The sequence below is a fragment of the Choristoneura fumiferana genome, chromosome 6 (assembly GCF_025370935.1).
Source record: "Choristoneura fumiferana chromosome 6, NRCan_CFum_1, whole genome shotgun sequence".
NCBI classification, from domain to species: Eukaryota; Metazoa; Arthropoda; class Insecta; order Lepidoptera; family Tortricidae; genus Choristoneura; species Choristoneura fumiferana.
Genome location: NC_133477.1, coordinates 1,255,050 through 1,282,941, shown reverse-complemented (window position 1 = coordinate 1,282,941; position 27,892 = coordinate 1,255,050). Strand labels below are relative to the sequence as shown.

The following is a 27,892-nucleotide window of genomic DNA, read 5'->3' as shown; positions in this document are numbered from 1 at the left end:
AATATAAATGCACTTTTACGATAAAATTATAAAATCTAAGCAAAGGTAAAAATACAGTGTTCATCACTTAGTGCCAACGTAAAAAATAATACAGAGGGGCTACTACAAAAGTAGAAAAACGAAGTTCGTATGGCACCGTCCCTTTCACTCGCGTGTTAAATGAGATAAGCGTCAGCGGGACGGCAACATACGAAATTCGAGTTTTGCATTTCGTAGTCAGGGCCAGCAGGGCTACTACGAAATTCGAAAATCGAAGTTCGTGTCGTTCCGTCCTTCTGACACTACTATTTAGTGCGGGGGTGGGAGGGGCGTTGCGGTACGAGCTTTGATTTTCGAATTCCGGAGTAGGCCCTCAGTAACACACAACGTCATTGTTCATGTTTTTCGTATTCAAGTGGTATTCAACCGATTTTCGATACTTTACTCGTATTGTCATCGGATGTGATCAGTGCGTTTTCTCGTGTTATTGTTGCTGTTGACGTTATTTGTTAATTTTGTTTGGTCGTGTTTTTGTTGAGTTTTGTTGGATTAAACATGGACTCTGAGTAGCCAAGTACTTCGTCGCATAGACGACACAGCGAAGAAATACTTTCGCCTCGGAAAAAACGGAAACGTCAACCTCTTAGCAAAGCCGACAAGTGTATGGTTGTAAATACGTACAAATATCTATACACAGAGGCCAAAGAATGAAATTGAAACTTAAACATCAACATCTATAAAAAGTCGAAATATCTCGAAAACGGTCGCATTTTTATTAGACCTATTTTACCTTTTCTAGAATGTCCTAAGTGCCCTACATTTTAGTACATCACGGATCCGTTCATATCTTAATATTTTTCATCACACTTGCTCGTAAACAGTGTCGTAACATGCAGGCTACCTCGATTGCAACCCCCCAAATAAAACCCTCGACCTTAATGTGCTCGTCATGAAACCCGTGGTCGGTAAATGAGTCATTGCGCGTACAAATTTTCTTGTCATAAGCCCAAGGTCGGTAAATGAGTCCGTGCCCGTACTGATGCTCGGGTGAGCGTTGCAGAAAGCCCGTCGTGTAGAACGTCTGGCTGCGTTGGCAGGATCACCAGCTTCTTGGTAGGCCTTCTCAGGACTCCGCCCTTCGTCTGCACGTCGACTGCTCTGGTCACGCCGTCCGGTCCCGGGTAGGTGGCGATGACGCGTCCCCGCGGCCATGTGTTGCGTGGTAGCGTGCCGTCCACGACGAGGACGATGTCGTCGACCGCGATCGGGGCGCCGCGTCCGTGGTGCTACCGCCGGTATTGAAGCGTGGGCAGGTATTCGCGGAGCCACCGACTCCAAAAGTGGTCGGCAAGGCGCTGGCTGGTCTTCCACGTGGCGCGGCCGATGAGCTCGGAGTCATCAAAGGTGCCCGGTGTAGGCACGCGCGCGGAGCCTCCGAGGAGGAAATTGTTCGGGGTTATCGCTTCCGGCTCGTCGGGGTCGACGGCTATGTGGGTGAGCGGTCAGCTGTTCACGGTGTACTCTGCCTCGGCGAGCAGAGTGGCGAGGGTCTCGTCGCTCGGGCGTCGCTCTTGTAGCACGGCGCGCAGCGCTGTCTTGGTGGTGGCCACCAGTTGCTCCCACGCCCCTCCCCCCATAAATGGGGCGCCCGCTGGGATGAAACGCCAGGTGATTTGGCGCTGAGTTGCTTCTTCGCGGGTGGCTTGCTGGAAGGCGTCGCGGAGCTCCCTGTCTGCGGCGTGGAAGTTGGTCCCGTTGTCGGACCACAGCTCGGTTGGGCAGCCGCGGCATGCGATCATGCGCCTGAGTGCCATGACCGCCGAGTCCCCGCTGAGGCTGGGTACCACCTCCAGGTGGATGGCGCGTACGGTGAGGCGGGTGAACAGCGCCACGTAGCGTTTGTGGGTGCTGCGGCCGACGGTGACAGTCAGGGGCCCGAAGTAGTCGAGGCCCGTGTATGTGAAACGGGCGCTTGTGGTGCGCTAGACGACTTCGTGGATGGTCTCCAGTGGGCGGGACCGGCGGCGCTTGTCTGCGTATGCGACACGGTAGGCAACGGTGGAGGGTCATTGATGTGTTCTGATTGTCTATGACAGATTGTCATTGAATAAACAGCTTTCCTAAGAAATGTGTTTGATCTGATTCCTGGTATTATTCCTAGTATTTCCATATCTATCAGTCATCCTCGCGACGGGACGTCCTGAGCCACGCGAGCACGGTGCGGCTGTCTGTCCAGAACGTCTTTGAGTCGGGCTTGTGATCGTGTTCTTCGACGACGGCGGCTGCCATCTTGGCTCCCAGCACTGCGGCTTGTAACTCTAGGCTAGTTCGCGTCGGGTCGCCCTTGTGTAGCCGGGATAGCATCGTGGGATCGTCACGTCGCGTAGAGCCTTCAAATTTCTTGTCCACTCTGCCCATCGTTGGGCTAGGTCGGCATCCAGTTTCTCGTCCCATCCGGTCCCGCGGCGTGTTAAAAATAAGCAATGTAATGCAGTATTGTGTATGAGAGATGGCTAGTATGAGCTATCCTTCTCTATCTGAGTGTCATGGCGGAGATGTATTAAACAGAATAGTTGTTGTGTTAAAAGAATAAAGTTTATTTTGATTTTACGCTTATATTTTTATTAATATTTCATCTGGTTATGGGCCCAGGTCACTAGCTAGCATGGATAAATAAATATAAGCGTGAGAATACTGTAGCGCGGAAGTTAAGAAGAAATACCGGTGCGCGTTGGTGTCGGCCATTTTGAGGTTACGTCGGCCGGGAAGGAATATTACTTGTTCGAAATAATCGAGCAAGGCAGGAAAGCCTACAGGAAGGAAAATTTGCCATGGATTCCACACATAACGGACAAGTCGTTATGAAACTGGAGGGTTCCAGAAATTGGAACATATGGAAGTTTCAAACGTCAGTGTTGCTGCGAGGTCAAGGTCTTTTCAAAATTGTGGACGGGACAGTAGTAAAACCTGAGGATGAAAAACAACGTACTCTTTGGGAAGCTCAGGATGCAAAAGCTCAAACGTTGTTGGTAACGAGGATGTCTGAAGAAGTCATGTTGCATATAATATCGTGTGAAACTTCAGCAGAGATGTGGAGGAAGTTGCTAAGTGTTTATGAACAAAAATCCGAAACGAGTATCCACATCTTGCAACAGCGATTTTTCCAATTTAAGTATGATGAAGGTTCTGATATGTCAGTGTTCCTGTCAAAAATACAAGAGATGCAGAACAACCTGAAACAAATGGGTGAAGAAATATCTGACAAGTTTGTCATTACGAAAGTTTTGATGTCGTTACCGGAAGATTATAAACATTTTATCTCAGCGTGGGAATCTGCATCAGACGATAAGCAGACCTACGATAACCTAGTTGCTAGATTATTGATAGAAGAAGAAAGAATTAAAGAAAAAGGTGAGAACTCAAAGCTGGGTGCAGCGTTTGTGGCTAAGAAAATAAATAAGAAAACTGTGAAGGGTTTTAAGTGTAATAAACTGGGACATTTTCAAAGTGAGTGCAGGTACAATAACACGGAGAATTTTCGTAATAGTTTCAAAGACAATCGTCCAGAGTTGAAGTGTTTTTACTGTAATAAACCGGGACATCTAAAATATCAGTGTCGTTTTAAAAAGGACAAAGAAAGTAATGCATTTGTGGTGAATGGTGCATCCGGCGAACATTTCCAAAATACTAAGTGGTTAGTTGATTCCGGTGCGAGCGAGCACATGTGTTGTGATTACGGATTGTTTACTTCATATTCTGTGGTGAAGGATAAGACTGTAATTGTAGGGAACGGAACGCAAATTAGTGTCAAAGGCTGTGGACAGGTGGCAGTGCAAGTTTGGAATGGAACTGATTGGATTGATACTACCATAGATAACGTACTTCACGTTCCGGAACTGAAAACAAATTTGTTCTCTGTCAATTGCGCCACAAGCAGAGGTTATGTTATTGTGACAGGTGAAAATGTATGCAAATTTTATCGCGAAAATAAAGTGATGGCTATTGCTGAACGTTGTGGGAGCATGTATTATTTGGATTTTAGATATTCAAGTGCTTGCACAGCTAATATTGCCAGTGTTAAGTGCTCAGATTGGCGTGAATGGCATGAGAAATTGGCACACCAAAACATGGTGTATGTTAAGGACGTGCTGAAGAAAAATGATGTTGATGTTAAACATTTTCACTTGGCTAACTCTGAAACATGTGAGAGTTGCTTAAAGGGCAAAATTCATCGCCTACCGTATCCCGTAAGTGAAAATGTCAGTACGAAGATTTGTGAGATAATTCATGCTGATACATGTGGGCCGATGGAGGAGGCGTCTGTCGGGGGATCGAAATATTTTGTTGTCTTCAAGGACGATTATTCAAAGTACAGAAAAGTGTATTTCATAAAAGGAAAACATGAAATAAAAGGGTGTATAAGAAATTTCATTGCTCAAGCAGAGAATGAAACAGGAAACAAAGTAAAGATATTCCGAAGTGATAATGGAACGGAATTTCTGAACAAAGACGTGAAAGAATTGTTCCAGGCAAGAGGAATAGTGCATCAAACGTCAACGCCATACACCCCGGAACAAAACGGCAGAGCTGAACGCGAAAATCGCATTTTGACAGAAGCAGCTAGAACGATGTTATGTGCCAGAGATTTGCCAACAGTGTTGTGGGCCGAAGCAGTAAATTCAGCAGCTTACATCATTAATAGGACCGGGAAAAGCTCTGTTGACGGAAAGTCTCCATATGAACTGTGGTCAGGCAAGAGTTATGATATTCATAACCTCAAAATATTTGGTACTACAGTTTATGTCCATATACCCAAGGAAAAACGACACAAATGGGACTTAAAAGGTGAAAAAGGTATTATGGTGGGATATGGAGAAACAACAAAAGGTTTTAGAGTGTATTTCCCTCACAAAAATGTAGTGGAAATCAAGAGGGATATTGTTTTTGTCAAGGAAGAAGTAACTGGTAAAATGGAGTCATTAGAGCCATGCATGATGAATGAACAGAGTGAAGAATGCTCTGTAGATCCAATTGCAGCTGATCTTGATGTCCAGGGACAGAGTCAAAGAGCTGAAAGTGATAGTTCTCAATTACAAAACAATGGTCAACAAAATGACTCTGAATATGATCCTGAAAGTACCATGCCGAGTGAGTCAGAAGGAAGCCTATATGAACCCAGTGATAGTGATGAAGTCGGAAATATTGAGCAGCGCTCAGCAGATCCTCAAAATAAACGTGTTAGGAAACAGACTGTGTTCTATAACTGTAACAATGTATTATTAGATAGTAGTGAGCCTAAAACATATAGTGAAGCTATGAACAGTGCAGACTCTTGTAAATGGAAAGAAGCTATACAACGGGAGTTACAAACTCTTAAAGACAATAATACATGGAGTGTTTGTGATCCACCAAATAATGAAAAGGTAATAAGTAGTAAGTGGGTTTTTAAGATTAAACAAAACAATGGAGTTATCCAGTATAAGGCAAGACTGGTTGCTCGAGGTTTTGAGCAAAATGATGTATTGAGTCTTAATGAAATTTATGCACCTGTGGCAAAGTTAGCTACTTTTAGACTGTTTTTGGCCATAGCAACTAAGTTAAACTTGCCTGTATACCAAATGGATGTAACTGGAGCCTTTTTGTATGGGGAAATCGGAGAGGATGTTTATATTAGTTTACCAGATGGTGCTTATGAAAATGAAAAAAATATTGTAAAGTTAAATAAGGCTCTGTATGGGCTCAAGAAGTCTCCAAAATATTGGAACGAAAAATTTAATTCTGTAATGATCAGGGAAGGTTTTAAGAGATCAAAATGTGACTCGTGTCTTTATTCAAAATGTGTTAACAACGAGCAAATGTTTGTTATTGTATATGTCGATGATATTTTGTTTTTTGGTACAAACGAAAGTCAAGTATCAATGTTTAAGTCCAAGTTAAACAAAGAATTTGAAATGAAAGATTTGGGTATAATTTCTGAATTCTTGGGAATACATGTAAAACAAAATTTTGAGAGTCATGTTACAGAATTGTGTCAAAAGAATTACCTGGAAAATGTATTGAAAAAGTTTCAAATGTATGACTGTAAGCCTATTAGTACTCCTATGGATCAGAATTTTAATACTAAAGAATTGGAAAATAATAAATGTAAAAGTGGCACAGAAAATCTTTGTAGGCAGATTATTGGGTGTTTGATGTATGCAGCATTGGGGACACGGCCAGACATTTGTGTTGCTGTGTCAATATTAAGTAGATACCAAGACTGTGCTAGTGATATGTTATTGGTTGCTTTGAAAAGAGTTCTGCGATACATAAAACATACTTTGGATTATAAGTTAAAGTATAAATGTAATAATGACAATAATTTAGTTGGATACTGTGATGCTGACTGGGGGGGAGATCTCCGGGATAGGAAATCTACCACTGGATATTGTTTTATGTACTCAAATTGTCTGATATCTTGGTGTTCCAAGAAACAAAACACAGTCAGTATCTCATCTACCGAGGCTGAATATGTAGCAATGAGTATGGCGGGAAGTGAGGCATGCTGGCTGACTAATGTGCTAAGTGATTTTAATGTGAAAAATGTATCCCCTATTGTTTATTGTGATAATCAGTCTGCCATAATGATTGCTAGTACTAACAGTGTTAAGAGATTGAAACACATTGATATTAAATATCACTTTATTAGGGAATTAGTTGAAACAAAAAAGCTATGCATTAAATATGTAAGAACTGAGGAGCAAATTGCTGACATGTTTACAAAATCTCTGAAAAATAATATATTATTAAAGTTTGTGAACATGTGTGGTATAGTGTAAGGAAGAGTCGTTTTTTTTTGGTTTCAATGTTTTTTTTTGTTAAGTTTCCTCAGTGTTGTTAAGTAAAGCCTGTTGCATATTGGTAAATTTGTTTAAGCTATTACATTGAGAGGGGGTGTTAAAAATAAGCAATGTAATGCAGTATTGTGTATGAGAGATGGCTAGTATGAGCTATCCTTCTCTATCTGAGTGTCATGGCGGAGATGTATTAAACAGAATAGTTGTTGTGTTAAAAGAATAAAGTTTATTTTGATTTTACGCTTCTATTTTTATTAATATTTCATCTCGGCGCCATACCTTTTGTAGTATTTTCTTCGGTATAACGGTGACGGGTGTCGCAAGGCCGAGCGGGTCGAATACCGACATCATTGTTTTCAAGACTTCGCGCTTCGTTGGCTCCGCGTTGTCGAGCGCGTCGGGTGGCAATCGCGTGAGGTCTAGGTTGAACGCGATCTTATCCGTCGACGGCTTCCAGGTTTGTCCCAGTACGCGTTCAGTGGCGTTGTTCAAGTCGACGGTCGCGTGACGTGCAGGTTTCTCCGCGATGTTTTCTATCACCTCTTCCGAGTTTGACGCCCACTGCCGTAGTTTGTAGCACGCCTGGCTATGTACGTGTCGGACGTCGCGCGAGACCCTGATGGCGTCTGCTACATTTTCGAAGCTCTTGAGGTAGTCGTCGACGTAGTGGTTCTTGACGATTGCTTCCGCCGCCTCCGGGTGCGTAGTTTGATACTGCTCGGCGTTTTTGTTTTTCACGAAGATTGCGATGGAGGGCGAGCACGTGGCGCCAAAAACGAGTGACGTCATTCTGTATTCGTCCGGTGGAGCGTCGTCGCGTCGGTCGCCGCGCCACAGGTACCGCAGCGTGTCTCTATCTTTTGGCTTGATTTTGACTTGCATAAATATCTCGCGTATATCGGCGGAAACGGGGACTGGGTGTTGGCGGAACCTCATTAACACGCCGCCGGGCAGCGGTTGCAGCAAATCGGGCCCAGTAAGCAGGCGGTCGTTTAGGGATACCTCCTCGCCTCGCGCTTCGTGTTTTGGCAGCGGCGTCATGGACGATCCTCACTTTGTCGGGCTTCGCTAGGTGCTCGGTGTGGCGGTGCAGGCTCGGCGTAGCCTTTCGTCAGTAGCGCGTTCGTTCATCTCTTGATTGTACCGTTGTTTCAGTACTGAATTGTTGTCGAGTTTCTTCTCGACGCCGACCAATCGTCGCAGGGCGTTGTCGTAATTGTTCGGCAGCTTCGCACCTTCGCTCGTCCATAGGAGTGGGGCCTCGTAGTGACCGTCGCTTCTTTTCACGATGTTTCCTTCAAGTGTCGAAAGATTTGTTCCACAAAAATGCTTGAATTTTCCGATAATCGATAAAAAAAGATGTAGGCGGTAACGTAATACCATACTTCTCCGGTGTGACTTACAGCCCGCCATACCGACGCAAATAAATTAATAAAAAAAAAACAACATTTTTTTTTCGCAAAATGAATTGTACCAGTATTGCATTTGGATTTTTGGAAAGTATTTCATAAAATGTGACCGTTAATATATTCCCATACTTCTAGTAGAGGGAAAAAGGTGCTGCCATACTTGAAAACTTATTTATTCGACACGTTTTAAAAAATAAGACTGTTGAAAAATAAATCAAAGCAAATATGTAACAATTAGCAAGGATATATGATCATTTACATTTTTTTGTTATCATAAGTAATAGTTAATTTTTTTTAAAAACGTTTTTCAATCAAAATCTTCGAGTATTTAGCTAGAACGGAGAGGGTATCGCTCACCGGTTGCTAATAATTTTTTCTGTAAAAACTTGCGGGGCACTTTCACATATGCAATTTTACAACTAATGAAAAAAGCACAATGTTTGTACACACGCACACAAACCGAATTCATAAACACAACAGTAACTTGCATGCACACGGTAAAAAAACTTCTTGTCTGGACATGACATTTGTACGTCACACATAAACAAACAACGTAAAAACAAACAAAGTAAAACAAACAAACATAACAAAGTAAAAGCAGTTAGAGCTGGGGCCATATCGATAAGAATGTCGAGCATTCAATCGTTCATATACATGTGTGTGTGTTCATATATAAATTGCTATATTGAGGTTTTAAAAGTGTTTAGAGATTTTCTAATGAAAACTGATTCTAGGATTTATGAAAAGCTTTATAAAAAAAAAACAAAAAAAAAATTCAAGGAATTCAATTTTATCCTTTAAACCAAATCTTATTTTGATTTATAGTAATAACTATTATTCTTTTAACTTGAATTGGAGCACGCCCTGTAGAAGACCCATATATTATTACAGGACAAATTCTTACTGTAGTTTATTTTTCATACTTTATTTTAAACCCATTATTAAGTAAATATTGAGATAATTTAATTTTTAACTAATTAATGAGCTTGTTAAAGCATTTGTTTTGAAAACTTAAGAAAGAATTATTATATTCTATTAATTTATACTAAAAAAGTTTAATTAAATAAAAAAAATTTTAATACCAATAAATAACATTAAAAAATTTAAAGACAATGGTAAATATCTTTTTCAAGCTAAATATATTAATTTATCATAACGATAACGAGGTAACGTCCCCCGAACCCAAATAAAAAAAAACACCCAAACCCAAACCCAAATAAAAAGCTTTATAAATAGCAAAATTTTTACATAGGTACATGATATCTTTGGATAGTTGTGCTCATTATTCGTATAGCATAGGTAGGTATCCAAAGTAATACAACTGGTACCGAATTAATCACATTGTCTAGTTATCTCGTTATATGATCTAGCCATAGACCCATATAGAGCTATTGACCATGATGCTACATAACGCAAGTAACACCATAATAGCCACAAGTATTGCTTCGAAAGAATCTCGGTATAGAGCAATGAAACACTAGAGCGAGCGATACTACTATAGTTTCTCTGTACCGAGACACTGGCGAAGCAACGCTTGTGGCTTTTAAAAGTGTAACTTGCGTCATATAGCACTATACTCTATGGCTATACTCCAACATATAAATAAAATCGTTCGTTCAATAAATTCCATAACTCAACAGTACTCGAACGAGGTGAAAAAAATTGCAGTCGGCGTCTGGCCTTAGTCTACATTGATGATGTCAATCAAAGAATGTGATAAATGTATAATTCATAATAGCAATAAAAAATTCAATTAATCTATACTAGATAGGTACCTATATAAAAATATTAAAATTGCCAAATTGTCCACGTTTATAAAATGTTGGCCACACTGACCTCAATAACAATATTATAAGCTTATCGTATTTTTACTGATAAAACATCAATAATTACGTAGAAAATACTTTCCTATGAAAAGTTATGTTTTATTGTAGACTCGACGTGTCAGACCTTTTTTAAGCCCCCAGTCATTTTTGTCAGAGCTCTGTTCACTGACATGTACGGTTCCGAAATATCACGAGAGGAGAGCGAAACAGTTTTATTAAACGAGTATACCCGGCGGGTTCATACCTGTGACAGAGGGGAAATGCGCTTCAAGGCTGCTCCATTCTAGATAAATACTCAAAGATAAAAATACTCGTCAAGATTGTTTACTTTCTTTCTAATGCTAACAAAAACCAAGTATACTTATCAAAAAACAGCAATGTGTGGGCGAGTTCTGTATTCAACCGGTGTTTTCAGTGTCGTATACAAAATGTTGTTGTTATAAGTTGTCTTGAACATTTTTAATGCATTAGCATTTTACTCAAAAGTACGACAAACTGATTAGAAAACTCAATCATTAATAGAGGTGTTGGTATACATACGACATAGAAAAAAAACGGCTTAGTATAATTTCGCCTAAAAAGCAGTTGGTCTTAGTAGCAACTGGTCTAAAAAGCAGCTGGTCTAAGTAGCAATTGGTCTAAGAAGCAGCTGGTCTAAGTAGCAAGTGGTTTTAAAAGCAACTGGTCCTAACTTGTTTTTGTCGAAAACTTAGAAAAACATAGCTCGGTTAGGTTAGAGTTGCGTCAAGGCGCGAAGCGCCTCAGCCAGGCCGAATTATAAGCTCGGCGTTCGCGGAGCTCCGTCCACTTTGAGTCAAAGAATTTTAGACCACTTGATACTTAGACAAGTTGCTTCTTAGACCAGTTGCTTCTTAGACCACTTGCTACTTAGACCAATTTTATTTCTAATTTGCTACGTAGACCAGCTGCTTTTTAGTCGCAACGATACTAACCCGTAAAAACGCCGTTTGAATTACACATATTGCTATTTTTTGATAGGAAATAACGCCTGGAAGATTTTGATATGTAGGCAAGTTAGGTACTTACTAATTATAATAATGGCCCAATATAATGGTCTATTCTGAGAAAGAATTTTAGAGGTGTCACTACTTCACAATCACAACCAACATAAAAAAAATATATATTTGGTCTTTTTTTTATACATATGATAACTAGTATCAGTTTTTTTGGGTGGCGATGCAAATCTATATAAAGAACATCCTCAGAGAACATCATTTCAATATTTGAAGCTAATCGCTTGATTCAAACATCCCGAAAAAATATACATTACAAGAAATCTTTAAAAAAATTATAATTCAAAAACTGTCGAAAGTAGGATGTTCATACTCAACGTAATCACAGTATATATATATATAAGCCAATATACCCACTCCAAGACCAACATCCTTTCAAAAAAATACACCATTTTAATTTAGACCTTCCAGAAATTTGATTTGTCTAAATTAAAATGGTGCATTATTTTGAGTTGGTGCAGTGTTGGTGTGGCAGTGCGATATATACTGTGGCATAATCTTAACTACAAGAGGTACGTACTCACAAAAAATGATGTAAGAACCGACCGACTTAGGTCTACTATGAAAATGCGACTATGGCCCTTTTATTTGTTACATTAGATAGTAGATTTTTGGGTACTAATATATAACTTATGGCAATTTTTTATTCGCGTAAATCATCATAAGATCTCGTCAATTTTCATGTATTTAAGGGATGAAATTGCACCCCATAGACATATTAAGAACTAAACTTTATTATTTCGTAGGGAATTGGATGGATGATGGTGCCATGGCTTATATTATCGGCCATAATGCAGTTGCTATTCACAGTCGCGTATACATTATTTCTAAACAGTAATCGAATGTATGCTCATTTATGTCAATTTGGTAAGAATGTCCGTGTAATATTTTATAGAGTATAATGGAACCCCTTCTTAACCGTGGTACGGTTGTGTAGTCCCGCCAGCTGGACGTGGACTATAGAAAAATTGTTTTTTCGATTGTCCGGTGGTGATACCGTTGGGTCGATTGTACATCTAATATATAAATGCATTTTTTTATAGTTTCGCCATGTCTGTCTGTCTGTCCGTCCGCGGCTTTGCTCAGAGACTATCAATGCTAGAAAGCTGTAATTTTGCACGGATATATAAGTAAACTATGCCGAAAAAATTGTACAATATTTTTTTTTTCCCATAGACGTAAGGCAAATAGCAGCCTAAGGTATAAAATATACCTAAACTTGGAAGATTCCGTATAAAATACGAAAAATATTACTTAATTTTTTCGTAATGGATACGGAACCCTATTTTGGGCGTGTCCGACACGCTCTTGGCCGGTTTTTCCCATAGTCCGCCTGACCAGACTACAGAACTGCCATGTTTTGATGCCTAACAACATACAAATGGTTTTCTAGCTATCTGCTGTAATAATGCGATCAAGAAAGTATTTCCAGGAATTAATTATTAAATAGAATTTACACAGTCGTGGAACAACCGATAGCGGTTGTTTCCATCCTTAGAAAACTAAAATAAGAACATCAAATAGATTCATGAACATAGTATTAAATTTGATGTTCTTATTTTAGTTTTCTAAGGATGGAAATAATAAACAAATAACTAAATATCATGGGACACTTGACACCAATTGACCTAGTCCCAAAGGAAGCAAAGCTTGTAATATGGGTACTAGGCAACGAATAAACATACTGTAATAGATAGATACATACTTAAATACATATTAAACACCAAAGACTCGAGAACAAACATTCGTATTTTTCATACAAATATCTGCCCCGACCGGGAATTGAACCCGGGACCTCAAGCTTCGTAGTCAGGTTCTCTAACCACTGGGCTATCCGGTCGTCAAAAATTTTGGAAGGAAAGGAAAGTTTTGTAATATGCATTATTATGATTAAATAAACTAGGTGTTTAAGTAATTTTCATCAAGCTTTTGTTGGAACATACTTATTACATCTACATTCTGTTTTTAAAAACGAAAATAAGCATACTTATTTAAGATCTATCCTTCCAAAATATTGGACAACATAATCAAACATCACGCCATGAACTATGCCTAATGGAAACCTCCGAAGAGCACTGATTGTCTGTGCATGGGTGGTGCATTTATTGCATTCTGAATTAAATACAAGACAAATCTCCAAATTTGATACAAGATATTATAACTTTCCATGGTCCGTTTGACCGGACAGATAAAACAAAAATTTTCTTCTTGGACCGGTTAACTGTATCACGGAAAATAGTTATTTGTGCAACGAGAGAGCAAAGTCGTTTTTTGGTGCGAGTGTTGATTTTGAATCCCGAGTAAGCGAAGGATTCCACAATTGAATCACAAGCGATAGCGAGTGATTCTAGGTTAGAATCATGAGATCAGCGAGGGATTTCAAACACACGAGATGCAAAAAAACTTTGGTCTCGTGTGACACATACAACTTTTCACCTGAGCAGCGAGAACATTTCAATTAAAGGTTAAAATAAAACCACATATTTAGATGAAAAAAATATATCAAAAACTTTAAAATATAATCCTATTGTAAAGAAATCAATATAGTACCTACTTACTTAAATTGAAAATACAAACTGAAATAAAGATGCACAGAAAAACTAGAAAAATAATACCAGCACTGGGAATCGAACCCAGGTCCTCAGCATTCCGTGCCACGTGCTATACCGCTACACCACTGCTGGAAACGATACAGACTCGAATTTCCCTTATGCACCACATATCTCAGCTTGTTTGTTTCTTATTTATGCAGTAGCCACTTAAGCAGTGACACTAACGACATCTATACCGTAGCCCTCATCGAGAAACTTTCGGCACTCCATTGGAACTAACCGCTCACCCGGACAAGAGATATCGTTACTAAGCAATCAAATTGAGATTGGTTTTTTGGAATCTTTTTTGTATTTTTTATTTCAATTCCAAATTTTTACTTTTACGGTCATCCCGTAAAACCTAAATTAAAAATACAAACACTAACTAAACGAAATAGAAACACTTACTTTTATACTATGAATCAATTTTAACCATATTTTTTAAAACTTATGTAAATAAAAGAAACACCTAATTGTCTCGCGTCCTCTACGAATAAATATGATTCGTAGAATATTTATTCGTAGCGCGTCCTGGAATTAACTAACTCTTAACCTCCTTTCAAAACAAAGCTCTCCTTGCCCTATCCCTACTACCAAATCTATAATAAAAAACACGCATTCGTTCGAATTCCGAGAATAAACAACAAACTTCCATAAATCTTTAACTTTATTAGTCTACTTGAGCAAAAATTAACACGGCCGGTCTAACGTACTTGAACGCATAATCGTTGACACTAAAAAACAAAATTCTAGGCCCTCTCAGAACACTAACTTGTAGACATGCGTGCAATAATAGTACATTACTGCAGAGGCCGGGAAAGTAAGGCTTGCTGGCCGAGAATGTCGAGTATGTATAGATAGAGTACGGATAGGTATACGATGCTGGCATGTTCTTTCACGCCGGGGCTTGTATACTTAGTGCTTTTCTCAAGATGCACTAAAATAAATAAAAACTCCTAGAAATCAATGTTTTATTCGTAAGACAACTAAAATTGTACCAGACTCAAATTATATATGTGTTTATTTCATTCTAACATGATTTAAAACGTTAAAATAATCCCAATAGAATCAAATTGCTATAAAAAACATGTAGATAGAACGGACTGGAAAAATAAAAAATCATGTTTCTAAACTAAACTTTTGAAATGACAATGGAACTTATTTGCAAAATGGCTAAAGCCCAAGTCCAGTCAATCAAAAAAAAAGACAATGTCACTTGTCAATTTTCCCGCCAAAACTTTTTTTTAATTGTGTTTGCTGTTCGGCTTTTAGGGCCATTATACACGAACTGCAGACCATATTTAATCAGCTACATGAATACTTTATTATGTAAATATAATTGTAATTTGACGTAATACGCGTCGGTAATATTTATATATTTACATATAGAATATTCATAGTCCAGTGAATTTATTCAGTAACTAATAAATGAACCATAGAAATTCAGATTATTAATTTCAAGTCGTGTACCTTTAGGCCTTTATCGTGAATATTTGATTTGACGTTTTGTATTGAAACAAAAGACTGTTGTCTTGCAGGCCTAGGCCTGCAACAGTATATTTTGAAGCCTGTTTTAAGGAACACAACATAAACATTACATAGCATGTTTCAGAAAATTTACATTCTTTATGGTGTTTAATTTTTTTATTCGTCAACAAGCCAAGTAAATGATCTAGATCTCCACGATACAGGCTGTGCCTAGGGTGGAAATCACTGCTTCTCTTGTATTGTTGAATTTATTTTAATGGTCAATAAATACATTTAATATTATTTATTTATTTATTATTTAAAATATTAATCATACAAAATAATACCAAATATGAATGTTTTGCATTCGAAAAAAACATGTATTATGCCTTGAATAAAACACACAGCGTGTTGTTGTGAAGAAGCAGTCTGTGAATATTCTTATTTATAGTCTAATCATACCTGAAAACTATGATTGCCATATGGCTAGTCACCCAAAGCAGACCTCCCTCTTGCAAATAGCTTTTAATAAGATCAGAAGAAAGTCAATGTCAAAAATAATGGTGCAATATTACATACAACGATTTATACTGTTACATCGTTGATCGAACGTAATTAATTTTATCACAATCCTATACCTATAATAATATTAATTACTGATCACATGTGATGCTACAATATAATGATTAATTGAATTGTGCATCCTGTTTAATGCCTGTGTTTATAGGTTAAGAAAACTAAATTCAAATGTATGGAAAATTTGGCAAAATTAATGCAAGACTTTTATCTATCAGGATGTGTAGGTTATAGAGCAAAGTTAAATTTTATCCACTCCCCCCCCCTCCGGGGCGAGCTTCACCGCGGTATTTTCTATTTTAAAAGAAAACCGTACACGATACATAAAAAGTGTGTATGGACGAAATAATCCTAGATAAATTTACTATAAACCTTTTATACATACAAAAGCGATACCACTTACAGTTTCAGCGCAATCTGGCACCAAATACGAACATTTTTATTAATTTATCCAGTTTTTTTTGTTAATCGTTTAGTTTTTTTCAATTCTTCACACTTTACCGCCAAGATATGTATGACTAAGTAAAAAGGTATAATTCATTTCTACACTCATTCATTTGACGCTGCTATGCTATTTGAAAATTCACCGTCATCAGCTACTCTCGTCGATTAATTTGAACTTTGAAAGAGCCGGGCGGTGGTCGCCGCCGCGCGGTCAGTGCGCTTGTTCCCCACTTCCCCACCCCTACCCGCCCGCTCTGCACGGCCACAGTAAAAGAGACCAGTAGGTTAACTACGAACAAAAGTACATCGCGCGGCTTAAATGTGTGCGCTTCGCGAGATGATCACCTTTTACGTTCGCGTACTCGCACTCGTACTTACCCAAAGAGTGCCAACGGAACCCTATTACTGAGACTCCGCTGTCTGTCTGTCCGTCTCTGTCTGTCTGTCTGTCTGTCCGTCCGTCTGTCACAGGGCTCTATTTCTTGAGCCATAATAGCTAGGCACTTACAATTTTCACAGATTATGTATTACTGTGGCCATTATTTTAACAACAAATACTAAAAATAGAATAAAATAAATATTTAAGGGAGGCTCCCATGCAACAAACGTGATTTTTTTGGGGTTTTTTGATTTTACGATGTACCACGATGTGCAAAAATTGTAGAGGCCAGAGTTGCGTGAACGTATTCGAATGCGACATTAACGAAGATTAGAATAATGCTGTTTTTTGAAGTAAATGTTATAATAGTTAATAAATAAATAATAATATTGTTTAACGTTTTAAAGTTTCGTGATTCTCACTCATAGTCACACGAACAACAACGCTCGATATCCTGCTATATTTATGACAATGATAATACTATAAAGAACACGATAAATTTAAAAAGAGGTTAGGCTTAATGAGTAAGCAGTAACTAGTTTTTGTTTTTGTTCAAAAAATGTTACTATTATTTTGTAAAGTTGTGTATGTTAAAATATTTCATTGAATTTGATAACAAAATGGATGTATGTAACAAGATCCCTTTGAAATAGTTTATGGTAGGTCAAAATTTGAAAAAATAAAGTCAGTACTTAAAAAATAAGTATGAAAAAAAGTAAAAGTTAGTAAAATAAGTATACATATAAGTATGTTTATCCGTTGCCTAGTATCCAAAGTACAAGCTTTGCTTAGTTTGGGACTAGGTCAATTGGTGTCAAGTGTCCCATAATAGAGGTACTTATTATTCATTTATCTTATGTACCTAACCTTAGGTTAATTAACCACTTAACCTAATGTTAACCTAATTAAAACTCTAACCGAGTGTTTTCTTTCCCGCAGTTATATTTGACAGCTTCGAGGTCTACTTTCATATGGTGGTATTGAGCTACTATCTACAAATCAGAGGTTAAAGCCTACGGAGTATTTTATGTAATTATTACTGTCTTTGAAAATTATATGTTTTTTTTTAGTTCATTGTTTTTTATTATATAACCTATGTTTACTTTTTACTAACTAATAATAAAGGGTATCTCTGACCATTGGGCTTTCAATTTAAAGGTTCGTTTCTAATCGCATAACTGATCTACTTTTATTCTGCATCTTTTTAAAGATTTGACCATTTTTAATTTCATTTTTTTGATAGAAATTAAGGGGCTACCCTAGATTTTCATCGATTTTTGTCAAGTTTTGAATCGTATCTCCTACTTTTGCACTACAGATAGAATCATAAGTCAAATAGCTATCGGTTCTTCAATCTTTTATCTCCATTTTTGTTTACCGGATTTCGAAAAGAATGAATACATCATTTTCTATGATTTTTTTAAACATTAAAAAAAAAAACACTTATTTCGTACTATCTCTATTGACGTTAAAGATCTAACATATACGAAACCTACATATTTAGGTTCATCTTTGACGTCCGAAGTTGACGTCTCTAAAAACGTGTTTACCGTTTTCATTTGAAATTAATTAACACAAAAGTTATGGCCAGAAATCCAGTTTTTTTGCCTAAAATTGTTCAACTTTGATGTCAAATATCTCGAAGACAATGAACTTTGAAGTAAATATGGAACACTGTATTGCTTAAAACCGTTGTTGTTAAATACACCGTGGGCCCGAATAACCCGAGAGATTTTAACAGGGTATTTCTGACGATAATACGAGTAAAAAATGTTATATGAACATAGGTTCAATTATGTACTTTAATTAAAATTATTTTTTAGAACAAAATAATTCAATTAAGCTTAGCACGGCCTTGTGAACAAGTCTTTAGTTAAGAGAGTGAGTAAGAGGAACCAATCTTTAGTAGAGAAACAGAGTAAGCGAACATGACACTTCACGAGTCGCTCCGATATCATACGATGCCCGAGTCAATGAGTGCAGTGTGGTTCATGTCATGTGACATGTTATTGTTTACTAGTTTGTGACAACAAATGTCATAACATGCTTGTATTGAACTGAATTAAATGAAAATATCTCAATTTGTTCATTCATAACCCACAACTTTATTTTTGGTGTTTCTAGAAAAATACATTTCATTCTCTTCACCATAACCGGTAGAATGACCTTGATTAATATCCGATCGAAATCATACTTTCCTTTTATTGTTACAAACTTGCTTGGTAGGTACGTGATGGAACTGATGGATGGATGACTGTTATAAAACTTATCTTGCGGGTGACGAACAACTAACATCAGCCAGTATTGTATACTCAAAAGCTGTTGATAATTGAGGCTTATACCACGAGTATTACTAAGAAAGTAAGAGATAAATAAACACAATGCAATATTTCTTAAATTACGCTTTATTAGTGAGTCAAGTTTTCAAAATGTGAACCATTGTTTTGAACACAAAGATTCATACGTAACCGGATTTCATTATTTAAATTAGTAAAATTATCTTTTATTTCTTCTGAGGCTGTTGTAATTCTTAGCAGCAATTCTTCTCTTGTGTTTACTGGTCGTGAGTAAACCTTTTCTTTCAATGTCCCCATAAAAAAAATCTAGAGGAGTCAGGTCTGGTGACCTGGCGGGCCAGGCGAGAACATTGCTTCCACGACCTATCCACCTGTCGGGGTAATTTTGGTTTAACCACTGCTTAACTGCATTTCCGAAGTGGGCCGGGCAACCATCATGCTGGAACCACATTGTTCTACGTGTCTCCAAATCGACATCTTCTAATAACTCATTGAGCTCATTACTCAAAAAATTTAAGTAGTTTATGGAATTTAATCGATTTGGAATATGATGATGGGACCTATCAATTTATTGCCGATAATTCCAGCCCACATGTTGATTGAAAATTTGTGTTGGTACGAGTTCACTCTCTTTGAATGCGGATTTTCTTCCGCCCACATATGTTGATTATGGGAATTAAATACTCCTTCTCTCGTAAACATCGACTCGTCAGTCCATAATACCTTGTCAAGAAATCCGGGTCTTCTACTAATTTCTGGTTGATTCTTTGGCAATATGTGACTCTAGCAAGCCCATCGTTCTCTATCAATCCTTGTACTTTACGGTGGTGGAAAGGATGAAGACCGTACCTTTTCCATAGCTTTAATATGAGTCTGTAATTAACATGTACAATCCGTGCTATAGCTCTTGATGACAACGTTGGATCTTCTGTGATTAAGTTCATAATTCGATTTTCTGTTTGTAAATCTAAATTTATCACCCTTTCTCTGTGAATCTTTCCAAGACCTACTTCACAAAACCGTCTATGTGTATCCACGAAGGTGGAATGGTGCGGTACGCGACGAGTGGGAAATCTTCTCCGGTATTCAGCAACTGCTCTTTGCGAGTTGCCGTTACAAAACCCATAAATGAAATGGATGTCCGCTAAGTGAGCAGGAGGATAATTCGGCATAACTATTTATTATTTATTACACTTTATTTGCAATACCGACTGTTCTAGCAAAAATAGGATTTAACACCGACCGTGATTTATTATTTATTTATTCCTCTTAATGGCGGCCATAAGGCTTGGGCCAATGTCAGTTAAATTAAAGATAAATATATTCTTCTTATGCATGTTGTACGGTGATTGTAGTTTTTGCAACTTGATAGCAAAATTCCAGAAACCACACGGAGACCACTTGCGCATTAAAAAATGTCAGACACGAGAGCAATATAGAATTTTGTGATCACTGTTCACTGTTAAGGTTAATCGCCGCATAAAACACTATCAAAATTATACTTAGACTAGCCAAAGAAGCAGAAATACCAAAATTAGATATCGTCTACATCCGCCATGTTCGACCGTGATTTGATCTGACGTGACAATCAGTAATCATTTTTAACGTTGACATTAGTAACATCTATTTCATGATATCGGCCAGTTATTATAGCATAGGTAAATACAAATAGTTTGCACTCTCGCAACTCGCGATTCCTATCGCGATAGAAACAATCTTAAGTTTTAGCGATAAGTGAGGAGTACTAATTGTGATTAAGTCAAGAAAAAAGATATTATAATTACACGGCTATGCAGCAGTCTGTTACTCAACTCAGTTTTAAGTTGCATCTTCAATATCGGTAGAAATAACCATGATAATGAAACCTACTTGTAGTTGGATATCAAACTTAAATACTGCCAACTGGCCAGAAAGCATGCCATTAGTATGTCTGCGTTTAAAAATATTAAGTGGTTAAACATACTACGTCACATACTTAGGGTGTATTTGGAATGTCTTAGTTTGAAGTCGATACTCTTTTTTGACTTATTATTCTTTCGCTCTTTGCGTAGTTTATTTTGATTTTTATAAAAAAATAGAAAGCTCGACTTTGTTGTTGGCTGCCTTTTGTTTGGATACTATGTTAATTTTTGAAAATTTATCCAATTTTGTCTCTTGTTTTGTAACTGGATTTAGTTTATGGGATTTTGTATGGTAGAGTGTTAGGAATGTATGAATAAAGGTCCCTTGAAAGGATGTATGTTAGGTAAAACTAATTTCCAATAAGATTTCAAAATATTTAATGTTGGCTCTTTCGTCTTTCATTTTTGATACATGAATAGTAGTCCTGTTTAGAAAGAACACTTTTTCTTCTAACTCATAAAATCTTAAACTAATTTGTATATTTTGTAGATTTGTGTATTTTTCTTTAAGTTTTGAGTAGTAGATACTTTGCTCTACTATAAAAAACTTTGAACTTAGATATTTTTGGTTCAATTTTCTTCACACATATTTTGGTTTTAAAATTTAAATTTAACATTTTGGTTAAAATAATTTTAGAATTTGCATGCTGTAGTTATTAAGTATCCTATTGGGAGTTCATGGATTAGACTAGCACGCGTGCACATTCCTTGTTGTGACTTTTGGATTTGACTATAGGATTTTGTTTCCTCTTTCTTGGATTTTGCTATCCACTTCTGTGCCCGGAAAGTCAGTGGAGTTGTGCCGACCACAGTTAAGTGTGATAATTTTTCCCTTGACACGTCTCCATATTGTAGAGCGTGCAAGTCTTTTTGGATACTCATGCCTGGGAGTCTGGTGGTGTTGCGCCAGTCATGATGTTTTTCCTTTTAGAAACCTTCTGTGTCCGGAAAGTCAGTGGAGTTGTGCCGACCACAGTATGGTATTTTTTCTTGGTTTCGTCTCTATTGTAGAGCGCCCAAGATTTTGTTACTCATGCCTGGAAGTCTGGTGGTGTTGTGCCAGTCATGATGTTTTTTCCTTTTTAGAACACGTCTGTGTCCGGAACGTCAGTGGGGTTGCCGACCACTGTACGGTGTATTTTTCTGTAGTTACGACTCTATCATAGAGCGTTCAAGCTTATTTTGGTACCCATGTTTGTAAGGATAGTGTTGAGGTAAGCATGGAGTTATCGTTCTTCGTAGCGTTTTAATCAGTGGCTGATTTGCCTACTGAATTTCAGTCTACTTATTTAAACTTTTGTTAGAAATATTACTTGTCTATTTTGAGTCAGCGGCGAAGGTGCCTAGCTGATCTCTTGGTCTTTTTTGACGGGTTATGCAAGTAAGATTTTGAGTTTCAATTAGCTATTGGGATTTACTTTTGAGAAAATTATTTGACTAAGCTTGAGTCAGCGGCGTAGGTGCCTAGCTGATCTCTTGTACTTTGAGACATGCTTGTCAAGTAAGTTTTTGTTTAGATTTTCGCACGTTTATCTTAACCATTAAATAATTTTCGAATAGTTTAGAGTCAGCAGCGAATGTGCCTAGCTGAACTTTGGTCCTTGGTGACAGGCTATTTCAGAGAGTTTTGTTTAAGTTTTTTGATAATTTTACTTGTTTAGCTTCGAGTCAGTGGCGAAGGGGCCTAACTGATCTTGTTATCCTTAGCGGTGGGGTAAGCAAGTAACATTATGTAGAGTTTCTATGAAAGTATAGTTTAAGTAATTAGTAGTTGTGAGGCTTATTCTTTGTCTCTTATTTAATTATTTCTACTGTTTTTACCGTAGGCCTTGATGCATCTGTTTTCAGCGTCGGTCACGCGAATTCAGGTGATGCCGAGGTAGAGCAGTGACTTGGTATCTTTGACCGGGATTCCTTTTCTTATTTTGAGATAGTTAAGTTAAAGCTTTTGAGCTTATGATTGTTGTGATATTGGACATAGAGTTCAATCTTTATAATTAATAGCTTTCACTTTTGGAAGATTTGATGATAGAGTTTGAAGTTTGCAATGTTGCATGCTTTGAATTTAGGTTTGGAGCTTTGATTTTGTTTCAGAAACATCTGCTTGAGGTTTTCCCAGCCTTATTATTTTTTCTTATCAATGTAGAGTCTTAAATTAAAACTTTTTTTCTTTGAAACCTTTGATAGAGCTTTAGTGCGTTATTTTTTTTTCGGGAAAGGGTGAATTGTAGTGTTGTATTCCCAACTCTACAACCAAGTTGGATCGTTTTGACAGTTAATTTAACAAAATTATTACTTTAGGGTTTTCAACCGCACCTGTCACAAATTATTAAATAATTGAGGTAGGTGTTAATTTTCATTGGTTTAGAGGAGTCTTATAGGCTGAAAAGGCTTGATTCTATGGTCAGTAGTTTTGTTGGAGTAATTAAAAAAATATTTCTTCACTTTCCTTTCATCTCACCATCCATCAAGATGGCTTGAATTTGAATTTTTATTAATCTGGTGAAATCCAGGCGTGTTTTGGTTAGAAATGGCCTAGAGCCCTATATTTTATTTCACCATAGTGTAAACTATTTCAAGATGATTTAATTTCGGAAAAAACGGTGAGTTTTTACCATTTATTTGATTTTTCAACCTTTTGATATTTCGTTTTTCTTTCAAGTTTTAACTTGTGGCTTTATTGTTCTAGCCGAGAGGCGTTTTTTTTTATATACCTAAACAAATACCCATTCTTTCTTTTGGGATCTATTTTTGCGCATCGGCATCGCATTTCGGCATGCTGGATGAAGATTTATAAATTGAAAAGCACGAGGTGTCGGCCGCCATGAGGACCCCGCCCGTGACGCTTCGAATTTTTGTATTTGTTTTTGACTTTATTTTGCGTCCATAAACGGTCAGTGAAAACTTTATTTTAACGCAAGATGCACCAACGTCAGATAATTGAAGAACTATAAAATTTTGAATTTGGAAGTGTAATTCCACATGCCCGTCTGGCTTGCTACTTTAATATTTTTTTTGAAAATTAGAAGGCAAATGCTTAATGCCGTATTATTTTGGTTGTAATTTAATTTTTAAGAGTTAAAATTGTGTAATTAGCTCATAGCTATTATTTAAGTTATTTTTTTGGCTAAAGAGTCCATTAACCAAGTACGACGAAATCAGACGAGAACTGGGAGCCTCTATCAGGTGAGACCGAGTTTTTATTGCAACGTCTGAGTCCCCGGCTTGGGTTAAAAAAGTCCAAATTTCCTCTATCTGCTGAGTTTTGGCTGTTTTATTTTCTTTAAAAATAGCCTGGCGTCCGAACTTTTATTATTGTGTATTAAATAGGTACAATACTGCATAAAATTATTTTTCTTTTTTTTTTAAAAAAACATGACAGGGCGCATTGTTGCTGTTCACCCTGGTCCAGACGGTGTCAATCGAGTAGCTGACGTGAAGACGGCAAATGGCGTTGTCCGACGAGCCTTCGCTAAAATCTGCCCGCTTCCAGAACATGATGCCCTTTAATATTTCTTGTTGAAAGAAGAGCTTTCAACGCCCGGGGGCATGTTAAAGTTTATATTTAGTTTTATTAATATGCAGTCGGAGTGCCTGTCAAATTTATTAGCAAGCAATCTCTGCATGTGCAAGATTGCTATGGCGTGTATTGGAATAAGTGCCTCTGACTGTTTTTTTTTTCTCTGCTACCTTTGTAACTCTAGCTGTTGCATTAAAAATTATTGTCTCCTTTTCAACTTGCGGATTTTTTATTATTTCACCACTATTTGACTCCATCACAAAGCAAAATGGAGAAAACAGATTTATCTTAAATTTAAAACAATTTGAATAAGTACATAACTGTCCAACATTTTAAACTAGAAGATTTACGCACAGTGTGTAAACTACTAACTAAAGATTGTTTTATGGCGACAATCGATCTAAAAGAGGCATATATTTTTCAGTTAAAATTTCAGAGAATAGTAAAAAAAAATTGAGATTTTAATTTGAAAATAAACTTTACCAATTTAATGCTCTTCCATTTGGACTTTGTACAGCACCATATGTGTTTACAAAAATATTGAAACCAGTGATATCCTACTTAAGACAACAGAACATAATTATGTTCTGTTGACTACAACAATACAATTGTATCAATTTACCTTGATGACATAATTTGTTTTAGCGAGGACTTCCAAACCTGTTACAGGAATATTCGTGAAATCTGTGTACTATTGGAAAGTTTAGGATTTGTTATCAATACAGAGAAAAGCTGTCTTCTTCCATCTGAATGTTGTAAATATTTGGGTTTTATAATAGATTCCAAGAACATGATGATGTCCCTACCTGTATCCAAAATAAACCTTATATCAGAGTCGGTTAAATCTTTCAAAAACAAAAAACAGTGTAATATCCGCGAATTTTCACAACTTTTAGGCCTCCTGGGCTCTGCTTGCCCCGGTATAAAATATGGGCCTCTGTATACAAAATTGTTAGAAAGGGAAAAGTTTTTAGCACTTAGACAGAACAAAGATAACTATGATGCACGTATGCATATACCAAAGTTTCTACATTCAGAGTTCAATTGGTGGCTTAGCAACCTTAGTTTATCTAATAATCCTGTTAGACAATATATCTATGCTAAAGAGATTTTTTACCGACGCGTCACGTTCCGGTTGGGGGGCAGTCCGTGAAACGAAAAAATCAGCTGGTTTATGGACAAAAGAAGAACAAAAATGTCATAAGTATACATTTTTTAGAACTGAAGACAGCTTTCTTTGGTCTAAAATGTTTAACCACGGACTTATCTGACTGTGATATACTTATAAGAATTGATAACACCACTGCTGTATCATATATTAATAGAATGGGAGGGATTCAGTACCCTCATTTAAATGGCGAAATATGGCAGTTTTGTGAGGCTAGGAATATATTCTTATTTGCATCATATATAAATACAAAGGAAAATATAGAGGCTGACTTCCAGTCAAGGAAACATACAATAGAATGGGAACTGTCTGATGATGCATTCCAGAGTATAATTGCAGAGTTTGGGGGAACCAGACATTGATCTTTTTGCGTCACGGACTAACAGTAAATGCAAAAGTTTTATTAGTTTGAAAAAAGACCCTGATGCTATAGCAGTTGATGCCTTCACTGTTAAATGGTCAGAATACTTCTTTTACGCCTTTTCGCTTTTTAATTTGGTATTAAGAGTTGTACAAAAAATCAAAATCGACAGAGCTACTGGCATTTTAGTTGTCCCTTACTGGAAAACTCAGCCTTGGTTCCCACTATTTACTGATTTGTTACAGTCACCTCCACTTATATTTCAACCAAGTAAAAGGTTATTATCCTCACCTTTCAGATCTCATCATCCATTATACCAGACTCTTACCCTGGCTGCAGGTCTGCTCTCAGCGAGGCGCTGAAACGGAGAGGTGTGCCCCACTCATCAATGAATATTATGTTCTCTTCTTTAGCGCCCAGTACAATAAAGCAATATAATACAGGCTTGCAGTTGTGGTGGAAATTTTGCTCAACTCACAATATTGTACCATATGAAGGTTCAGTACCGTTTATTTTAACCTTTTAACAGTACTTTCTATGGCACCTTGAATAGTTTCAGGTCAGCTCTATCACTGCTTATGGGACCAAAAATAGGCATGGACGATAGGATTAAAAGGTTTTTCAAAGGAGTATTTAGGACAAGGCCAATGAGACCTAAATATAGTACTACTTGGGACCCAGGCACTGTACTTAGCCTATTATCGTCCTGGTTCCCCAACGACCTATTAAGTATTGAAAGAATCACAAAGAAACTAGTTACTCTTTTAGCTTTAACAACTGGACATAGAATTCAAACCTTATCACTAGTTAAGTTAAGGGCTGGTATGACAGTGGATGCCATAAGGAAATGCGCAGGTTGGTCTCATAATTCTAGTGCGTTTGCCAAATTCTATAACAGACCCATGTTAGAGGGTACTAATAATATAAGCAATTTAATTTGTGATACTCTAAGTACATAAGTGATGATTACCTTAAGGGCGCGCACTACCTCAGCTCGAATCCCGATTTTGCCCCCGCCTCACCGCACCGCATCGCTCGTAGCACGCACACAAGCTCCGCGTTGTCGCGCGTAACTGTACAGCGCGGAAAAGTCACTCAAGTTCACGAAAAATCCAAATCCAGTAACATAACACAACTACTACTTACCTGGTAACTTTTACATTATAGACGAGTATAATTATTTATAATCAGATACAATTTTACTTAGTAAAATAATTACTATACGCGAATAGTAATTACTGTATAGCCTGTATGTGTGCGTGTGTGCGCTGAATGCAAGCGACGCAGCCTACCCGTCCGAAAGCCAAAGTGAGAATGGCCAGGGGGCCGGGAAGCAGGAGCGGCCAGCGGTAAAATGGTTTTATGTGCGGTAGTTTAGGTATCTCTGTTTTACAGGGAATACAATACATTTATTAAAAAAGTGCAGCTACCATCACCTACCTTGTCATTAGTACTATTGTAATCCAAAGTTTTAAGTTGTAATTCGTAGTATTTGTTGAATATTAGCCGTTTATTTTTATATTTAGAGCCAACTTTGCGATTTTTTTCTATCGAGAAAATTTTACCGAATCGTGTTTTCGCCACTGGACGTCAGTAGAGTTAGCCCTTAACTTTGCTGTATATGAGTTTCAAAGGGATTGCTGCAGTCGTGTTGATAAATAAGAGGATCATACTAATCAAATTGAGATACTGTAGGCCCTTAAGTATTATTCTTAGATTATTTTATCTAATTCTTATGATTGTTCTTGTTTGTGATTAAAACAAAACTTTATTAAAATGTTAATAATATAAAGAAGAGGCTTTAAGAAGAGCTATCCTTAGGTATGTTTATTAATGGAAATAAATATGTTGATTTTATTTCTTCTCTTTCATGAGGTTGTGTTTAATTAATTCACTCTCAACCCTAGCTTTAAACATCTGCATAGTGTTCCATGATGGTGAAAGAGTAAAATTGCTAAATTAAACGAACTTACCTTAAGTGAAGTTCTATTTCAATTTTACGATCTTCACCATCATGGAACAACCCACCCTGACCCTTTTTATGTTGCTTCCCCTTAAGTTTTTAGGGTTGTTCGTGATGCTTTAGACTAAAGTTCCTTTTCCG

The 27,892-nt window shown here is 37.3% G+C and overlaps 1 long non-coding RNA gene across 1 annotated transcript in view; it reads left to right on the top strand.

Moving 5' to 3' along the window:
* The window catches only part of LOC141428486 (uncharacterized), a 60,786-nt gene that overhangs the window by 16,519 nt on the left and 16,375 nt on the right, over window positions 1-27,892 (top strand). The window lies entirely within an intron of this gene.